General features: G+C 34.1%; 1 protein-coding gene and 1 long non-coding RNA gene across 4 annotated transcripts in view; one reads left to right on the top strand and one right to left on the bottom strand.

The window, feature by feature from the left end:
- The window catches only part of LOC116420938, a 96,272-nt gene extending 83,268 nt beyond the window's left edge, over positions 1 to 13,004 (top strand). Inside the window, exons 2-3 of the long non-coding RNA XR_004231356.1 lie at positions 10,338 to 10,410; positions 12,550 to 13,004. This is a non-coding gene — a long non-coding RNA (uncharacterized LOC116420938). The remainder of the gene's footprint in view (positions 1 to 10,337; positions 10,411 to 12,549) is intronic.
- Positions 1 to 22,059, bottom strand: part of CDH13 (cadherin 13) — a 1,300,132-nt gene that overhangs the window by 406,385 nt on the left and 871,688 nt on the right. The gene's annotated exons all lie outside the window — the stretch shown is intronic.

Raw genomic sequence — 22,059 nt, 5'->3', positions numbered from 1 at the left:
GATTCATTTTATAAATATAAAAATCATATTAATTTTGACCTTTACTTTGAAATGAAGTGGATTGATTAAATTTTTAATTCTGTTTCCCTGACTTTCTCATGTATCCTTTTTATGGTTCAATAATATTCTATTACATTGATATACCACAATTTGCTTGCTCATTTCTCAAACCACAGACATATAAAATCTTTTGTAGGAACAAAATACATGTAACTAGAACAAGAAGATAAATTGTCAATTGAGAAAAAAGAAACAAGTAAAAAATATGCATTTAAAATGTCTGATAAAGATATATATAATACTATATATATAAATACATATAAACACATGTGTATTGTGTATGTGTGTGTGTATATATATATATATATATATATATGTGTGTGTGTGTGTATGTGTGTGTGTGTACTTCAGAAATTAAATCTTTAAGATCATAATGATTACCGAATAAATGAATAGTATGAATTATATAAATAACTTTTAAAAGATTTATAATCACCTTAAGATTTAACAGCTTTCTCCAAGCTACTATTAATTAAAAACAAGTAAAATAAAGTAAGTTTGAATATCTACCTGGCTATACTGGGAAAAATAACAAAAGTTGGAAATAGTTTTGGAGCCTATTGGAAAAAAAGACATTAATACAGTTTTGGTGGAGAGGTAAATTCTGGAGATTAATTTGAATTAAACCAAATGTTACTAAATGATATATCTATTGGCTATCCAGAATCACTACTTGGCTCCATACCTCCAACGAGAGCAAAGAAAGAAAAAAAAAAGATGAAGGGGAACACAAATACTAATGGTAGCTCTTTTTTAATCAAAATGACAAGATAAAAAAAGAATATCAGTTAGAAGAAGGGATGAACACTCGATCATATAAGTAAACACTCTTATGCCATGAGAAATGATAATAGACTTTCTACTAAATTTGGGGAAAAAGCTCATATAATTTAATGCATAGTGAAGTAAATATAATCAGAAAAATAACTTATACTCTAATAGCAGCATTATAATGAAGAAAAAAACCCACAACTTTGACAATCTTAAAGATCTCTGAACAATGTAATGACCAAATGTAAGTTCAAAGGACAATAATCTGTATTATTTTCTAATAGTGAGATGATGGAGACAAGATATAGAATGTGACATATGTTTTTGACCATGGACATGTGGGAATCTATTTTGTTTGCGTATGGATATTTGTTACATGTTTTTTCCTTTTAAATTAGATGGTTTGGGAAGGAGATAAAGTAAATACTTAATTGAAAGTAATGAAATTAACTGAAAAATAAGATGAAAGTTTAAAAACAAAGAATAAATGTAGTTCATAAAGAATTCTATACTAGTTAAGTGGGTTTAAAGCCATTTTTGGTGAAAAAGTCATATCAGCAAGACAGTAGTCCTGTACATCACTTACTTGAGTCATTTTTACCTTATTTCCATAATAATGGGAAAGAACTGCATAGTTGTTTCTTTGTGTGTGTGAAAAGCCTTTTTTTCAAGAAATATTATGAAGACTATTAATTCACAAAATATATAAAAATATGAACATTGCTAAGATATCCATTATTATTTTTTCCAAACAAGTCACAGATTAACTAAAGATCCTTTCAGCTGGTATCTTCAAAGGAAGGTCACATTTGTACTGCAAATGACAGTACAAATAAATCAAGCAGAAATTGATACGCAAGAAAATTAAGGAGGTAGTAAGAAACGTCTAGGGACATCTAGATGGCTCAGTGGATAGAATTCTGGCCTAATTTAATAGATGTGTGACCCTGAGAGAGTTACTTAACTCCATTTGGGTCAGTTTCTTTATCTATAAAAATGAATTAGAGAAGCAAATGACAAAACACTTCATTATCTTTGCCCAAAAATGACTGAACCTCAACGAGAATGGCCTACCTGTCATTGATGAAATCAAGTCACATTGCCCAGATAAAATATACCTTCATTTACCAATCAGAACAAGGGGGAGAAAGAGATGGAACCAAAAATGTGATTGGTGAGTCACTGTCAGTAAAATTTTAACTCATAGAGAATTGGAGAGGTGCCATAGGACAGCAGGAGAGAAAATTCAGTCTTTATTTTTAAAACAATGTAGTGACTAGAAGCTAAAAACTATATTTAGAATGGAGAATTTAAATTTAATTCCTAGAAATCTTCTAGAAGGTATCCTTAAAATGATAGTGAAAATTTACTCCTCCAAAATGATGATCGCCAAAAGGCTTCAACCAGAAGAGGTCAGAATAGATATATTTTCTTTTTTTGATGGGTTTACTAAACTGGTAAGTCAGAGGAATGCTGAAGTTATGTAGAGTTAAGAAAAAAAATGGATTCTTTCTCATATTATTCTTATAGAAATATAAAGATACATGGTTTGTATGATAACATGTAATCAGACAGATTTGAATGCTAGAAACAAAGAATTGCCATGAATTTTTTGATGTTATGAGAGATAGAATGCTACAGTGGTATGAGAAGAGCTAGAAGATAATTAATAATTTCATCAATGACCTGATTAAAGTCATAACATATGTTTGTGAAATATTCTGATCTTAGGTATATAGTATATCAGTTGTCTTTAAATATCTCAAATATCTTGGGGATTATTGTCTCAATATTAAATAGTGACAAATAAAAATTCTGGGTTTAATCTAATATTAAATTTAGTATACTTCAAATAGTCTTAAATATGATTTAAAAAACTGCTTTCACAAATAAAAGGTGGGAAAGGCATTGTTATATGGTAGTTTAACTGAAAAAAATCTGAATATTAAAAGACTCATATGAGTCAGCAGAGTTGAAACAATATATACATATATGTGTATGAAATATAGATAATGGATATATATTTTTTCATTATTTATATTTCTTCCTATATCACTCCCTTTCCTGCCCCCCCCCCCCCGAAAAGCCATCCCTTATCACAATTTTTTAAAGAAGAGAATAATAACTAAAATTCTCTCATGTATTAAAATAATCAGATTTAGGCAATGTTATATACTCATAGCCTCCCTGTATCCACAAAGAAATAGGGAGAATATTTTCCAACATTAATTTTTGGTTGTTTTGTGGTTATTGTTCTTATTTCTATTTTTGTAGTCATAGTGTGTAGTATTTCCTTGGTTCTACTTAATTTGTCTTGCGTTAGTTCATATAGGTCTTTCCTTATATCTGTCTGTGTTCATCATATTTGCCATTTCTTACAGCATAGCAATATGTCACTTCATTCATGTACCAGTCTGTTTAGTCATTCTACAAGGGATATATTTCTCTGTTATTTTTGGTTCTTTGCTACATAAAAAGTAAGCAGGTCCCTTCCCCTTCAAAAAAAAAAAAAAAAAAAAAGACAATTTTGGATGCCAGTAAGAGAGACAGAATTTCTCTGACAAAGAGACAATCATTCCTTAATATTGGGCCTTGGTGAGGTTATATGTACATTTTATTTATTTCTCAGTACCACAATGTAAGAATGAGGACATTGATCCAAAATGGGAAAATCAAAATGGTGAAATTCTTTGAGCCCATATCATAGAAGGATCTGATGAAGGGATTTAGAGAAAAGAAGACCTATGGGACATATAAAAGTCATATTCAATTATTTTAAGGGTTGCTCTGTGGAAGAAAGATCAGACTTGCTCTCCATGGCCCCAAAGGTAAGAACCAGCAACATTAAAAGGAATGTTCAAATAGATGATCTTTCTATCATAAATATTTCTTAATAAATAAATATTTCCAACATTGAAACAATCTGTTTAGGGAGTTGGTATTTTCCTCTTTCTTGGAAGGTCTTCTACCTATCAGATTTGTTGGTATAGGTTGTGGGAGAACAATGATGTCAAATAGAAATAAAAAAGAGAGCCATTGATAGATACATGCATGAGGATCTCTAGAGGCTGAATATTGACTTAGTTTCAAAATGTAATATTATTTTTGTTTTATTTGTTTGGTGGTGTTGCTAAATACTTCAGTTCACAATTCTACCAGGAGTAAATTAGTGTCCCAATGTTTCCACATCCCTTGCAACATTTGTTGCTTCCCCTTCAATTATTTTAGCCCATGTGATAGGCATAACATTTCATCTCAAGGTTGTTTTAATTTGCATTTCTCCTATAAAAATGATTTACATCATTTCTTTTTCATTTGGCTATAATATTTCTAAATTACATTTTAATCTGATTGGGGCACATTTGGTGATGTTGTGGACTAGGCTAAACAATCAAGACCTTTGGCTAGGGGCCTGCTAAGGTTCATTTTTGCTCTAAAATTCCATTACCCTATGATCTTCAGTTAATTCCCTATTAAACACTGTATATCACTGAGATAATTTAGAAAAAGTGATAATCTAGTTCATCATTGTCACTAAGACTATAATAATCTGTATCATCAATAAATTATTTACTGAATATTCTCTACTCTTAAATGTAACATGAAAAGGTGCTGTAATCTATTTCCTTGCTAAAAGGACCTATTCATAAAGAGATGATAGATAGATAGATAGATAGATAGAGTGAATGAGTGTTTGAGTGAGTGAGTAAATGAGTGAATAAGTGAATAGCTGAGCCAGATGCCCATCACCAGGAAGGTAGCCATTAAATGATGAGATTTTTTGTCACCTCACCTTATTTATATGTGTTCTGAATGCAAAGAAATATGACAGCTCCATGCTGATAGAGAAATACTAAGTGAATAAGTTTTTGCATAATATTGTCATTGAAATTTTAAAGGTTTATTTTCAACTACAAAAGTTCTGAGATTTAAATGATAGCATTATGCAAATATTCACTTAGTATTTTTCTGCCTGGCACATAGTAGGCATGAACAAACAAACAAATGAATGAATAAATGCTTATTGATTGATAAAAAGTAAGATATGTTGATTTCCATATATAAATAATTTTTCAAATACTTAGATAATTCCACCATTCTTTACAAGAAAATAAACAGTAAATTATACATACACATGCACACACACACATATGTTTTCTTGTACCATTTCTACCATCAGCCTCCTCCATATATATATCTATATATATAAAATATGTAATATTATGTAATGATTTATAAGGTATATATAATATATATATATGTGATCTGTGACATATATATGATATATTTAATGATCTGTGACCTTTAAAGAGCTATGTGAATGCTAACTGTTATTGCTGTTATTATTTTTGAGGTCTTTGTTGAGCTTATCTCCTATGTACTATAGAGAATAATTGCTCTTTACCCATGGAGGTGGTAATAGTAAGAACTTATGAATTCATTTTTATTTCAAAGGCATTATTAGTTAATAAAATTGCATTGATTTTGATGACTAATGGAATTTGTTTCCTGACCTTGAAATTTTGGTGCTTTTCTGAATGCCATGTGAAACCTTGATACTTGAAATGATAAATGTATTATTATGGTAACATTAACTTCAATATTCCCTCTCAAAGTAACTATGTCTATTACATTTTTAAGAGGGAAGAGAATCTTAAGAGATGGATAGTGCAATTGTTATTTTGGAAAGATATCTATTACATATAGAAAAAAATGGATGAAATACAAAGAAAAACGATGAAGAGAGCTTATTTCATAAGAAGTTGAATTTAACTTTTATAGTGCAAAGGAACAATATAAATACATTTCAAGAGACTTTGGTCCCTATCATCAGAGAACTGAAGAGTACTATAGAGTGAGGCTTAGTCAAGAGTAGCAATAGTTAGATTTCAGTCCAACTGATTTTTCTCTGAAAAGTTATTTAGAAAATAAAATTTCTGTGTTTTTCATTGTTATATTTAAAAATTTTGTAGAGTCAATAATTTTATTAACTCAAAGAAATATGACAATTGACTTAATGTATAGAAATATGGATAAAAGTTTAAAGAAAAGTAGTTTTTTTATTAGTGGCATGTAATAAACTGGGGTAGGGGCTCATATATAAGTAAGTTATAAATTATTAATCAATTAAGAAATATCAGAATATATCACTTGATTGTGTTAAAACCTATGGTGAAATAAATAAAAATCAAACAGCATATTGATGGGCATGTGGCTGATGGAGTTGTAGAAGAATATTTCACATGTTGGTTGCCAATCCTTGACTCTGTACCATTAGCTTATTTGACAATAATAAAATCTAAGCTCTATAAAGATCCATTGAAATGAAAGACATCAAGGCTTTGGAGTTATACTGTATGTTAAAAAACATATCATATGCAATAACATTTTCAATAACATCATCAAAAAATTAACAACAGAGTCTGAAAAGACAGAGACTTATGAAAAGGGGTGTATGTGGGTGTGGGGGGAGCGTAGGGCTTTCTCTTTTCCCCATAAGCCACAACACATCTATTATTTTGTTTTTTGAGAAGTAAGGGCTAACATATAAACTGGCTTAAGAGAGGGCTCAAAAAGGATGCACAAGATTGGTAGTTAGTGTATAGGGTTAAATAAGATATCTAATATTTTATTCTAAGATAATAAAATACATTCCATCTGAATGAGTCATTCTTTATACTGTGAAGTCAAGTCCTTAAAACAATTGCTAAAGTGTATGAAAGTGTCCCATTGGTCCTTTAAATTAACCAGAAGTATATAAATAGACATGAAGCCAAGCATTTTAAAAAGAACAAGTCCACTTCCCACTCTTGATGTCGATGACTTCACCTCCTACTTGGTAATAAAAAGTGAGCTAAATTATCATCTTTTCTGTGTACAGATACTCATTCTTCCTACCTGCCTCAGAGAATGTTTTGTTTTTCTATTGTGCCACAGGTTCCTTTGATTATTCTACCTCAATTTCCCCAATTGTTCTACCTCAATTTCCCTGAATTGTTCTGCCTGATTGCAACATCCCCCTCCTAATCATCATGATCCAGATAAGGAGAAAGACCTTCTATCTTAGACATCTTGACCCCAGATTTTCCCTACTTATCAGAATGTCTAATGGCTCCTCCCATTCTGTCATTGCTCTTCTTGATCCCAACTTGTCAAAAGGTTCGATGCCTCCCCCCACCCTTTCAGACCGGAATTGATAGTCCCTTCCAGCTCTCAGTGCTCTGACTCTGCCCCTGTCCCAGTCTTTCCCCCTGGTAGCTTAGAGCCATGTGTATATATACTTTATGGGAAGCACACATTAGCTGCTGGATGCTGGATTCTTGGAGACAATAGTCTCATTCAGCCCTGGAGGCAGAACGGATTCTGCTCTGCCTCCAGTAAATCTCTCCTTTTCAAATAAAATATTAAAAACTCTCTAACCTCTATCTTGCCTCAGTTTCTCTAGCATTACATTTCCTTTCTATGAGAAAACTGAAACTAAGAAAGATCAAATAGGATCATAAGATCATAGATAAAGAGTTATAAATCATATATTCCAAACCCATCAATTCATACTTGAGACCCAGAGTGTTTTCCCAAGTGATTTCCCAAGTTTACATAGGTAGTGAGTAGCATAGTTGAAATGCCAGCCCCATTTATCTAATTACAAATCCAGAAGTCCTTTGCAATAGAGCACTTTGTGTTTTAGGTCCTAAGACTATCTTTCAAGTAGATTTAGAAACAGGTTATATTCCATCAGAATTCAAACTTAGAGAATGCTCTTTAAATGGTAGGTTTCCTCCCTTGGTCCTACTGACAAATAGAATAATAATCAGTTCTTCCCTCACTTAATAAAGGCTTAATTAGGTTTTATTAATGAAAAAAGGATTCAGATACCTCTCTGTTTTCTATAGTATAGGAGGAAGGGACAGCTTGTATACAGTTTCCCCTACCAACATCCTCCTATTCTAGCTCTAGAACTATACTTTGATCAATATTGTTATTGGGATAATTGTATCAATCTAATATTTCCAGGTCTAATTACTATCCCTATGTCTTTCCAAAACAAAATATAATGACTGGACCCTGTTTCTCAATATATGTTAACTTTCCCCATCAGAATATTAATTTCCTGGTTTGTCTTAGTCTTTGCATCCTCAACAACTAGCACAGGGCATTGTACATAGTTTAAGTAAGTCCTTAATAAATGTAGTTGAATGAATCCATTTTTATTTTTGAATCCTCAATATTTAGCTAGAATTAATTTGCACATAGAAAGTACTTAATTTCTTTTCCCCATTCATTTATTTAAATTTTAACAGCAATTAGGTGGTAAAGTGAATAGATCACTAGGCCTTAGAGTCAAAATGATATGAGTTCAAATTTGGCCTACAATACTAGAAACTATAATGTAATATATATTATAAAATATATCTATCATACTATATATCATACATATCATATCAAATTATAATATATCACCCCCTTTCCACTGCCTTGCTCTACCCTTTCCTGCTCCCTTTTAGAATTTTCTTTCCCCTACAAACCTTTCTCAGACAATAAATCCTTTTAATGGGTGTATTTTCATTTCATTCTTTCCTTTCAAATTCCTTTATGGACTTGAGGGTCATTTTGTTAACAATTTCAAAATTCATTTGTCCTACAAAAACTTCCTGGTATACCTCCTCAGCTTATAAAAATGCTTATTCTGATAAAATTTACACTTGTCTATACTATTCTTTTAGCTTTAGCATGTTGGGTGATGGATTATAGAATTGGTCTGTTACTGAATAACTTTGCAAGGTCATATATCCTGATTCTCATTTTCTTTATCTATAAAATGGAATTAATAATACCTGTCCTAGTTATTTCATAGAGATTTTATGAAATTAAATAAAATAATGGAGTTTAAAGCACTCCATAAATTGGGAATTAAAATTAATGCCTTATATTTTTATCAATCTTTTTTTTAAATCTGAGGTGTAGTTAAAATGCTTGGATGGAAAAAACAAACATGTCAAACTTATTATATGAGGTATCTTCTGATTCCCCTAATTATTATTACTCCCTTACCTCCATATTTGTTTTGCATTTAATTTGTTATATGGATTGTATTTTCTTGTATTCATAGTGTTTCCCATCTGTCTTCTCTAGCCACCCCCTACCTATCACCAAGGTAAACTGTTTGGCGGGAGCTGTTTTCATTCTGATTTTGCATGCCCAGTATCTAGTATGGGCCTTGGCACATAGTAGGCACTCAAGTACTAATGTAATGGAATTAAAACATGCAACATTTGTGGATGATTTTGTAAATGAAGAAATTTCTATCTGTATAATAGCTGTTGCTGAGGAGACTGCAGATGATACTACATTTACTAAATGGCCTAGCAATTCCCCAAAGTGTGAGTATGACCTTCTCAAAAAGAAAAGGAGAAGAAAATTCTTATCCAGCCTATCAATATGAATGCCTATTTTCCCCCCTTCCTTTCAAAGAATGAACTTATCCCTCCATGCTTCCTTTCAATTTGAATGCTTGTCTTTGTTCCTCTTACTTTCAGTGGGTAAGTCATAAATAAAATAGCCTCTGACAAAGTCTTAGCCCTCATCACCTCAATTATTTTCCCTGATTCCCAGAAGGTAGAGATTAGAGGCCAAGTTTTATCATCTCCTTTCTAATTAATTCTTTGAGGGCAGAATCTCTCTCTCTCTCTCTCTCTCTTTTTTTTTTTCAAAGTCCAGCCAAATACCTATGATATTAATCCCTAGTTCAGAGAAAAGAAAACTCATCCCTTCTTCCTCACCCATTCTGGGACAGGATTCTTGACGATAAGCCTTTAATATAGAACCTTACATTATTCAAGTGATTTTAACATGATTGCCTTGAGCGACCTTATGAAAGAGTGGAGAGGATCCTGGATTCAGAGCCAAAAAGATCCGTGTTCAAATTCCACCTCAATTACTAGTTATATAACCCTGAGTTGTTGAACCTCCCTCACCTCAGTCTTCTCTTTTGTAAAAGGAGGTTAATAAAAGCACCTATCTCACAAAGTTGTACAGTAATCCCTTCTCTAGAATGACTTTCTCTATAATGGTTTCATCCTCAGCATAAGAAATTAAATGGGAATTTTGTGGAAGCTGCAGATGATATGCAGATGACAGCAGGTGACACAGAAAAAGTTTAGAAGCTCAGAAATACATAAATATAAATATATACATGTATTTATTATATATAATATATATTACATATATCATAGGATATATAATGATATTATTGTGTAATAACATTTTCTCATTTACTACCATGATAATTCATATTTCTTCTCAGGTATGAAGGGAAGGCCAAAATTTTTTTACAAAAAGGGCAACTAGATGGTGTAGTAGATAAAGCATTATCCATGGAGTCAAGAGGATCTGAATACAAATGTGACCTTAGATATTTACCACTTAATAGCTATATGACCCTAAACTTGATACTTAACCCCAATTGTCTCACAAATAAAAAAAATATTTTTACATGGATTTTTCAGATCGCAGGGGCATCAAGCCTTTAACTCCAGTGATGTGGAAGGGATAACTGCAGCAAGGATCAAATGTGATTAGGTATGCAAATACTTTATAGATTTTAAAGTACTATGTAAATGACAGCTATTATTATAGTCATCAGTTAATAAGAGTTTATTAAGTGCCAGACAATGGGATAAGCACTGTGAAAAGAAACTGAAAGAACAAAATAATGTCTATATGTAAAGAACTTATATTCTAGTAAGAGAGGTAAGGACATAAATAAAAATAAACATGTAAATGTAAACATTGTGATTATTAGAGACCCTGATTTCATTTGTTGCTTATTGTTTATGATGTTTGATGGGATTGGGAAGATGATCCAGAGTGATCCTAAAGAACAAAATATTCATTGAGAATCAGTCTACACTGCTAGGATGGGGCTAAGATATTTCCCATTTTTCCAATGGAGGATAGCTTTCCAGGGCCAAAAAAGTTTATACATTCCCCTAGTGTAATGAGAATTGGGAGAATGATAGTAATAATCATTAAATTGACTGATTATTCATTATTCCAATGTCAATCAGTCAAGAAGTATTTATTAATTACTTACTATTTGTCAGTCACTGTGTTAAACAAATGGGCACAAAGGATAAGATGCATTCATCCCAAATAAACTTGAGTTGAGGATATGAATTTCTTGGTTCCTTTACTGGATCCAATTATTTTCTGCCCTACTTGTACTATGTCTCTTATAATGTTACTATCGTGCTAATATAAACACTTTAAAGGTCCTGTTGTCTCAGTTCATGGAAAATATTTTCCATGATATTACGAGGAACAAGTACTTCCTGAAGGACTTAATGGACTTGGATCAATACTAGCACGGGCTACAAAATTATAGCTTTGCAAGATGATGCATAGGAAAGTTTCTCCCCGACTAAGGGGAGAGGTAGTTTTACCTTCTTAACAGAGAAAAAAGACTGTTCAAGTATGATGAAGAGGAGATTCTAGAAATACTCTCAGTACCAATTCAGGAACCATCACATTCATATCTCTCATTTGATTTCATGCACACTCTCATTCAGTTGAGTAACAATCAAAAAGAAGAAAGAAAGAAAGAAAGGGAAAGGAAAGGAAAAAGGAAAGGAAAAAGGAAAGGAAAAAGGAAAGGAAAAAGGAAAGGAAAAAGGAAAGAAAAAAGGAAAGGAAAAAGGAAAAAGGAAAGGAAAAAGGAAAGGAAAAAGGAAAGGAAAAAGGAAAGGAAAAAGGAAAGGAAAAAGGAAAGGAAAAAGGAAAAAGGAAAGGAAAAAGGAAAGGAAAGGGAAAAAAAGGAAAGGAAAGGAAAGGAAAGGGAAAGGAAAAAGGAGAGGAGAGGAGGAAAGGAGAGGAAGAGAAGAGAGGATGAGAGGAGAGGAGAGGAAAATAAAGGAAAGGAAAGGAAAGGAAGAAAGGAGGGAGGGAGAAAGGAAGGAAGAAAAGGAAGAAAGAAGGGAAGAAAGGAGAAATGGGAGGGAAGGGAGGAAAGGAGAAAGAGAAGGAGGGAGGGAGGAAAGGAAGGGAAGGTTGGAAGTGGGGAGGGAGGAAGCTCCTAGACCATTTCTTTAAAAAGGAAAGCAGATCTATGTCTACATAATTTGGAAATTCAATGGGATATTAAGGAGTCTTCTTCATCAGGCTGAGAAACTGACTGATAGATAACAAGGCTTCTGAATGAGAATGAAGCAACATCAGATCAAGCAGAACTTCCTGGAGAGAAACTAGGAAGTTCTTACAGCACATCTGCCCTGGGAAGCATCAATCACATGGCATAAAAGAGCTCTAAGCCCATGGTATGAGCAGTCACTTTTAATAAGGACTGAGAATAGACAGAAGTGACAAAAGAAATAAAATGAAATAAAATAAAACTGCAACGATTTGGCTTTATCAGCATGGTACTGACACAGGGTCAGAAACAAGCTGTGAGTTCAGTTCAGTCATTAAGACATCCCATGGGCAGAGGCAGTAATCGATGTTTGGCAATGTGGACCACTCATTTCCTGCTGTATAGATACAGCCTCTGACCCTTTATCTATGTAGTTGGTATAGGGTATAAACTTCAGGGGAATTGCTGATGCCAAGATCATTAAATATGTTCTAAGGAGAATGTCAAACCAGGGTCATTGGGACACTTGAAGAGTCAATGCTGGTTCCTCTCTTGCATTTACTTTCACTTCTTTCTCCCACTTATGTTGGCAGCCTTGGAATAAGACTGGTTGCAGTTGAGGAACGACGTGTGAAAATGACCTTTCCCTGGTGTCCCCCTACTTGAGAAGGGCTACCTGCCAAAACCAGGAGACTGGACCAGTACTTCAGGTGCCCCAGAACTTAAAATACTGCATACAAATGTTTGTTTCCTGAAGTAAGAACTTCAGGAATTAAAGTACTGTAACTAAAACAATAATAGTAATGATAAGAGTCAAAAATTTTAAGGGATCTCTATTATTACTGGTGTTAGTATTCCCTTTAACAAAGCAGATCAGAATTCATACATGGCTGCACCCCTTGTGTTACTCTTGTCCATGTTCTCCATTAAACTTACAATATTTGGTCCACGATGCAATGTGAACCTTCCTTACTTTGGCTTGATTTGGGAAGGTATGAATCAATAACTAATAAATATAAACTAATAAAATAATAAGCATTTAAGTGCTTGCTATGTGCCAGGTATTACACCAGTCATTCAAAGACAGAAATGAAAAAAAAAAAAAAAACAAAACTTCAGAGCTTATTGGGGAAAACAGCATATGTAGATAGAAGTAAATATGAAATACTAAGTAAATAGCTTGTTAAAAGGGGCATTCACTTGAGGGAAGAGGATAAGCTTCATGTGGTACGTGGTGTTTTTAGAAGACATTTGAAAGGGGCAGTGAGGTGAGGCAGTGGATAGAGCACCAGCCCTGAAATCAGGAGGACCTGAGTTCAAATCAGACACTTAACATTTCCTGGCTGTGTGACCCTGGGCAAGTCATTTAACCCCAAGTGCCTCAGCAAAAAAGAAAAAAAAAAGTAGAATGCATTTGAAAGTTAAACACGTCAAAATTAAATAGAAGAGTGTATTGGTGTTGGAGAAAACCTAGGCAAAGGCACGTAGACAGGTAATGGAATAAAGTTTCTGAATGTCAGTAGGAGGATGGTCAGTTTGATAGAATGATAAAATATTTGAAGGAAATAATGTGCATGAAGGGCAAAAGGGTAGGAAGACCTTTAGATGGCAAACATGTGAGTTTGTATTTGATCCTAGGGGCAATGGGGAATCACTGGAGCTTACTCAGCAAAGAAATGCCATATTCTAATCTGCACAATAGAAATACCACTTTGGTGGCAAGTGCTTAATAAATGGTGATTTAGAAGAACAGCAATAGTGGGCATTTACACAGAGTTTTCAGTTTTACAGTGCTGTACATACATTATCTCACTTGGTAATGCATGCACAATTGGACATCCAGATAATGTTAGATGTGCATTAATATCTTCTCCCCCACCCCAGTAGCTTCCCAGTAGCTAAGCACCCTGGGGAAGCAAATTCTCAAAAGTTAATGAAATGGCCCAATAGATTCAAATGTGCCATTCAAATGAGCATCCTCTAAAATGAGGTGATTAAACAGAAGAGGGAAGTGGGCTCTCTCCCTGGTGAGCCACAACCCCAGCTTGTCTGAAGAAATAAAAAATGCAATCACAATATGGTGGATGTGAATGTGCCTGAGCTTTCCTCTGGAATAGAGGCCCAGCTGCTCCCCAAACCTTCATACTCAATGTCATTAGAAACTGTCCTGATGAAATAAATCAATCCCCGAATGAGCCTTTATTAAGTCTAAGCTATGCGCTCAATCCTGTAAAGGACCCAGGGAGGAACAGAAAATATCTCAAACCAGGGTTCCTTTTCCTTTAGAAACTTCTGCTTGATTGAAGAAAAGAACAATAGGAAGATAGTTATGAAACTAACAAGACAGCATGTTCCATTTGTTATGACATAGAAGGGAATTAAGTGCCTTCTATGGGTCAATCATTGTTGCATTTTAAAGATATTAACACAGTTGATTTTTCCTCAGCTCTGTGAGGTAGATGCAAATTATAATTCCCAGTTTAGAACTGAAGAAACTGAGGCAGATAGAGATTAAATTTCTTGCTCAGGAAGTGTCTTAAACTAGATATGAACTCATGTTTATCTGACTCCAACCCCAGAGCTCATTCTACAAAAGTGTAGTTTAGGAGAGAAAGAGGGGAACCCATGGATAAAAATAGCTCACCTCTATATAGCACTAGAGATTTTTTTTTTTTTTAACACACTTGCCTTCTAATAACTTTCTGAGTGTAAGGTAGGTGTTACGAAGAAATACTACTCCCATATAAGTTGATGAAGGAAGTGAGTTTTTAAGAGGTTCAATGACTTATTCAAAGTCAGTGATAAGTGTTCTGAGTCAAGATTTGGAAGCATTTCTCTCCTGATTGCAAGTCCAGAGTTCATTCTAATATATCACATTTCTTCAATATTAAGCAGAGGATTGTCCAGGAAAAAATTCATGACAGGAACAGTGAGTGAACTGTTCTTTAAAGGTCTTAGCAGGGTCTCATCTGAATATCAAAGACCAAGAGGACATGAAGTATGAAGGGGTTGATGTGAGTAAAGGCACAGATGAAAAATAAGAATGGGGTCCAAAAGTGTGACTTGCTACTGTCACACTGGTACAGAAAATTTGGCCAAATTGCCACAAGTTCCGCAGGTAAGACCTATTAGCGGAGTCTGATATTAAATGCCAGTTTTCTGCCTCCAAATATTATTCCATTCTACCAACCAAAATTCCTCTTTCAGGGAATGGGTATGATAATATTTCCATAAAATACTAGACAGACTTATAGGGAAACTACTTTATGAATCTTAAAGGGCTATAGAAATGTGGACCACTATACAACCTTATTGATTGGTTCGTAGAAAATCAGTTGGACTCATCTCAAGCCATGCTGCTTTTCTTTTTTAAATTCTTTTTTCCTGGGCTTGTCTCCAAGAGCACACCACTATCAAAGTATTGGGGAAGCACTATACCATCTATTTAATTCCATTCACAAGGACTGTTTGGCAAAGGGGGACTTAGCTGCCTGTTGAGGAATGATAAAGCTGCTCACTCTTAGGATTATGTAAAATGGGGTAGGAAGGACAGATAATAATGGAAAGAAAATCCTGCCTTTCTGGAGGCCTCAGGCAATGACCATGTTAATACTAATACTCTGATGGTCCCCATTAAAATTTGCTGATCCTGAGATGTCATATGCATACAAATAAATAAATAAATGAATTGGGAAGTTGGAATTTAAAAAAATGCTATGTATAATAATGTTTGAAAAAAACAACTTCAGAATGTACAGATGAATCATTACTTCATGCAAATAACCATAAGAATATTGGGATACTGTCTCATTTTTATCTGAAAATTCATTCAGTCAGATTCTGATTAGACACTGCTCATAACATGGAGTTTGAACTACCCTTCTTCAATAGCTTTCTAGACATCAAGGGAGTTTACTTTGGCACAGTCACTCCCTGATTTTCTCAATCACTCAAATAGAGTAAAACCCAACCATGCTTACTTACCCTGTGGGATGTCAGGGTGTAAGGTGGGCTAAATCTAATCTGGTCTTTCTTTCCCTGCAGAGATAGAATGTGCCTCATAAACACAGTTTTGTGGTATTCATCTCAGGTTATTTGGTTTAATATAACTATTGCATGCCATCCAAACAATTAAACAGCTTTTGAGTTATAGAATTTTGATCCTTAGGTTCTACTGGGATAGGTTACTGCCCCTCTTGTGTGTGTGTGTGTGAGAGAGAGAGAGACTGAGAGACCAAGAGACAGATGCAGAGACAGAGATACAGTCAAACACAGACATACAGAGACACAAAGACAATGACAAACGCACACAGAGTAAGAGCAAGAGTGAGAGAGAGAGAAAGTGAGAACTACTGACTCTTGGCAGTCCTAGTAAAATCTGTGACTGTCTCAAAATATTTTAAATGTTTTAAAATACATAAACTAAAATGCATAGGATTACCTAGGAAACCAATTATATTGCTCTACAGTTATTAATTAAAAAAAAAAAAAAACTATCCCGAAGTAGAAATCCTGATTTAGTATATGAAAGACAAGAAATAGATATATATACATTATTGCAGTTATATCTTTACAGATTGTTTTGAAAATCAAACATATTCATGTGACTATAGCGAGGATATACAGTTATAGTCAGTAGCTGGTGCCATCTTCGGGCTTATCTCCCAGACTGCAGACCAAATTCTAAATCCCTGCATCTTAGTCTGGGTTTAGAGGGGAGCTACTATCATCTTTCATCAAATCAATTCAATAAGAATGTATTAAGTATCTATTATGTTGCAGACACTGTATTAGGTTTTATAGGAACAAAGACAAAATGAAACAGTTTCTCTCCACAATGTGCTAACATTCTCACTTTTGTAGCAGGCAAATCACAAAATGATGATGATGATGATGAGGAGGAGGAGGAGGAGGGAGAGAGCACTTAGTTACAGGGACAAGAGCAGGCTTCTTACAGCATGTGGTACAGAATCTGTGCCTTGAACAAAGTCAGAAATTTCTGGAGTCAGAGTTGAAGTAAAGTAAATTTACAGGCATTAGAGACAGCCGATGCAAATTCATGGAGGAAGGTAAAGGAATGTTGAATTCATTTGATTCAAATAACCTTAATAAATGTTTATGAATTGGCTACTATGTTCAAGGCATTGGGGATATACAAAAATGAGTACCTGTTGTGTATATACATACCCCTCTCTCTCTTTCTGTATCTACACACACACACACACGTATATAAGTATATATGGCATGTATATCCCTGTATTAGGCACCGTGGAAGGTACAAAAAAGAGCTAAGGCATCACAGTCTATTTGTAGAGATTGATTGTGTATATAAAAGGTGAGAGCATATGAAGAGGCATAGGATAAAAGCCAAATGAGTGATAAAGAAAATTGGTTTTGGGGTGAGTTCATAGCAGAATTCGATTAAGACCTAGGATAATAAAAGAAGCCTATTTGGAAGAATTGGGGCTTGCACTACTCCATGAATAGTAACAATGACAACAACTCACATTTTTATGGTGTTCTCTGATTTAAAAAGTCTTTTTCCCAAAACAATTGAAATGCAAGTACTAGTTTTCTTATATGATAGCATAGGATCCTGAGGCTTAAAAGGAGGGATGGAATCAAGATTCTTATGGTCCTATTTCATGAAAATGGCAGCGGCAGATCTAGTACTCAGATTCCATACCGTGTCCCTTCCAGTACCCTGAGTTGTTGGAGAACAAGGATACTTTTCAAGGGTCAAGAAGTTGATTGGATCACAAATGGCTAGTCCAATTCTCTTGTTAAAGGGATCATAATAACTGGGGCACATCTCACATAGCTAATATGATAGAGTAAATTAAATACTCACAATTCAATCAACCACTGGGCATTCAGCCATCATGGCAGAATTCACCGTGAACACAGCTACATTGTTGGCACTGGACAATAAGTCCACTCCATCACTCAAATGACATGTACAGAGTCTTCCTTGGAATACCTTTCAAAAAACTGAGACTGGTCCAAGAGAGGATATTTACCAAATAGTACAGGTAGGCAATGATACATTAAACCACCTGTAAAAATAAGACTATGAGGAAAAATGTGATTTTTCTTCTGCAACATAAAGCAAAACCTCATTAAGGCAGAGCTCCCCAGCCTAGTTTCTAAGGAAGTCTCAGATTGTATTTAGTACTTTCGTTGCCTTCATTTTCAAAGGGTTATTTATCAAAAACCTGTATTCTCAATACTGAAATTACAAACTAATAATATCTTAGAGTATAGATTCCAGACTCTTCTATATGCAACACTACACTCGGCTCCTTTACTTTTGTCTTAAGAAGATGGAAGAAAATTGCAATAAAAGTGATACCAGGTTTGAAAGCAAAAAGCCTTTAGTATTTTTTTTAACCTGGGTTAGAAAAAAAGCAAGATATAAATATATCAGCCAATACTTGGATGAAGCCTAGATTTTGCCAGTAATTTGGATAGCAGTGAACTTTGTCTATTTACAAATCCACAAAAAGACACAGACACTAAATTCCTTTAGCAATTTGGCAGTTTGATGCTTCACTTTCACTGACAACCATGTGATATACAGGAGCTGCCTGCCCAGTCCTATTACTTGTTAACAAGATTTGTACCTGAAATTCCTGCAGACCTCTTCACAAACTCACTTGAACTATACATTTCCATGTCAAGCAAAACCTGAAAGTAGTGGATGCCAACAAAATGTACAGATGGCAAACGTGTTTAAAGAGGCCTTAAACATTTGGAGGAGAGCTTCCTTTAGTTTATAATTTAGATAGATTATGTCTTCACCCAGGGGCAACCAAACATGCCAGGTTCTGAATGGAGTTGCTTAAATAAGTTAAATTTAATAATGCTTCAAGAGGCAGATTCCTTCAGTTCTTGTTGAGAAATGGTGTACCCAGATTGTACCACTTAGTGTGCTGTTTCTTGGGAATGCAGAATGAACTCACTATCCTGACATGATGCTATAAATAATCTAGATGGGAGTTTCCAGCTGCTGGAAATGTCATATTCAAGGGAGAAAAGGGCAGTCAAAATCTATAAGCTAATGAAGCAGAGACAAAAGCTGGTCAATAAATCAATTCTATTCAATGGGTATTTATCAAGCCCTTTTCAGGTTCTTAAAACATAACTATAGGAGATTCAGGGGAGTCATGAAACTTGATCATAAAGAAAATCTGTTTGTGGGGAACAAATAGAAAACATGGAAATTATTAAGAAACCAAAAAACCCAACAAAAAGTGTCAAACAGTTCTTTATGTAATCAACATAAGCAACTGGGTACTAGATGCTATGAATTTGAGATATAAATATAAAGAAGTAAATGACCCCTAACCTTAAGGACATAATCTGGAGGTAGTAAGTGGTGCAGAGGATAGAACACTGCTTCTAGAGTCAGGAGGACACAAGTTTGAATTTGGCCTTAGACACTTAATAGTTATGTGATTCTGTACAAGTCACTTAACCCTAATTGCCTCAAAAAAAGCAGCAGTCTATCAGAAGATAGATGGGGCAGCTAGAAGGCTGAGTGAATAAAATACAGGGCCTGGAAGTTCAAAGTCAAAATCACATACTTACTATCTGTGTGACCCTGGGCAAGCCACTTAACCTCTTTTTGACTTGGAAAGAGCTAGGTGGCTCAGTGGATATAACTTAACCTTTACTTGTCTTAATCCACCAGAGAAGAAAATGGCAAATCACTCCAACATCTTTGCCAAGAAAATCCCATATGGGGTTACAAAGAATCAGACATGACTGAACAACAGTCTATCAAGATATACATATATATATATATATACACACACATATATATATATATCTTGTGCATTTACTTATATAAGTACATACTTCTTCCTGGCACATGATAGGTATTTAATAATATATTTTTATTGATTGATTTAGAAATACATATAAGTAGATATAGAATACATATATATGTACCTATTTTTGCATATGTATATGTATGCATATATGTGTGAATTATAATACTGGAGCTACCTACATCCCAACTAGGGGAAACAATGTACCTTAGTGAGGGATTTCAACATACAGTCCTATGAGCTACTGGTATATAAAGAGCAAGAAAGAGCAGAAATGTCAGCCTCTTTTACCCTGGTGATTTTCCTCATGTGCTTTAAATGGAGGTAAAAAATTAAAAAGCAGTAAACATGTCTAAGAAGAAGGCAGGATATTTTTTAAGCCTAGGATTGGTTTATATGAGCAAAACAATTAAAATATTCAGAAAAGGTTTGTTTAAAGATAAAAGGGATGGGGAGGGAGAAACTATCTGCTTTTGGAAGCAATGTTATCTGAATATGCCTGAGGATGCAAATGATTACTATCTACTGACAGAAAAGAAAGCACTATTTTTCCCTTACTTGATTCCCATCTTTCCCCTCTATGAGAACAGTCTTCATACTGGAAAGGACAGAATAAGCATTGTGATGAAAAACCTGGAACTTAAGAGAGATCAGATCTATGGGATCATGCATATAGAACTTAGAGGATATAGTAAAAGAGCACTGATGAGCATTAAATTCAAGACTCTAGATTCAGAAAAGTAGCACTACATACTGTAGCATACATACATACTTTGATACAAAAAGAGTATTCTTTGAGCAAATATGGAGAATGAAGAAAATGCAAAGAAACAAAGATGGGTAACTATGATTCTACTCTTCACAGTGGGGAGAGATGGAATCTCCAAACTGGTTATAAACAAGCTTGACACTAATACTTAATAACTTTCTAGAATATATTATAAAATGGATGGGATATTTTTGTTATTCAGAAAAGACTGCAATAATCACTAGAGGCCAGCATGAATTCATTTATATTCTGCACTGGCATTATTTCCTTTTTTTTTTTTTTTATTTTGACTGAAGAACTAAGCTTGAGGAGGACCAAATTAAAGAAAGGTTTTTATTGCATTCCATTGGGCATTATCTTTGGCCCTGTTCTTTTCAAAACTATTATCAATTATTTAGATGAAAACATCAAATAAAAGATTACCAAATTCATGTTGACAAAATGGGAATAATTCATTTGATATGTTAATAATAAAACATGCTATAATAGATAAAGCTCTAGATTCAAGTTCATAGGACCTATTTTGATTCCTTGCCTGACCTTTGACCATTTACTTCACTTCTCTGAAATTTGATTTCTCCATTTTTAAAATAAAGGAACTGGACTATGAACAGTTCTCAAAGTGTGGTCTGGGGAATACCTAAAATTTTGATATGGTTTTAGGACTTCAAAAAGGTCAACACTATTTTGATAATAGTTTTAATTTCTAATGTGAAAATATGAAAAGATACAACTTACATAAATAAAAGCTATTTGGAAAAATCTTCATTAATTTTTAGTAATATAAAAGTTCCTAATTTCAAAAAAAGTTTGAGAACTGTAGTATCTAATTATCTCTAGGAACCCCTATAAGTCTAAATTGTACATTGTTGTTTAAATTTCTGTTTTGAAAATGATTGTGATCAATTGAGAGAATCTCATCAACATGATTAAATTTAGCAAAGATAAATCAGAAACCATTTAACTCTTTAAAACCACAGGTTTCACAAGGGCAATATGGGAGCAGGGAAGAATAAAATGTTTACATAATTTAAAGATGGTTCATATGGGAAAGATCTTACAAATTCTATTGCCTCCAAGCTTAGTATAAAACAAAAGAGTCACAAGGCAGCCAAAGAAGCTAACATGAGTTAAACTTATATTAAGAGAAAATGATAGACAGAATGAAGCAGGAAGCAGGTGTTCTGACCTGGCCAAATAACGTAAAATATTGACTAGTCCTCGGTATCACATTTTAGAAAGAGAACTGACAATGTGGAGTACATGCAAAGCATGGAATCAAGATATTGAGAGACCCTAGGATCATATTAGACCATGGTTGGTTGATGGCACCTACGTGTGTGTTTATTTTGGAAGAGAGAAGCCTTTCCCTTTCAAATAGTCATTGCAACCTACCATTCCTCCTCTTTAGTTGTGTGGAGGTGTGAAGACTTTCTATGTTGTTCTACATTAGAATTGGAGTGGGGAATTAGAGTGGGGTGAGAGAGAGAGAGAGAGAGAGA

The sequence above is a fragment of the Sarcophilus harrisii genome, chromosome 2 (genome assembly GCF_902635505.1).
Source record: "Sarcophilus harrisii chromosome 2, mSarHar1.11, whole genome shotgun sequence".
NCBI lineage: Eukaryota > Metazoa > Chordata > Mammalia > Dasyuromorphia > Dasyuridae > Sarcophilus > Sarcophilus harrisii.
Note: the sequence above shows the minus strand (reverse complement) of the source record. Positions and strands in the feature narration are given on the sequence as shown.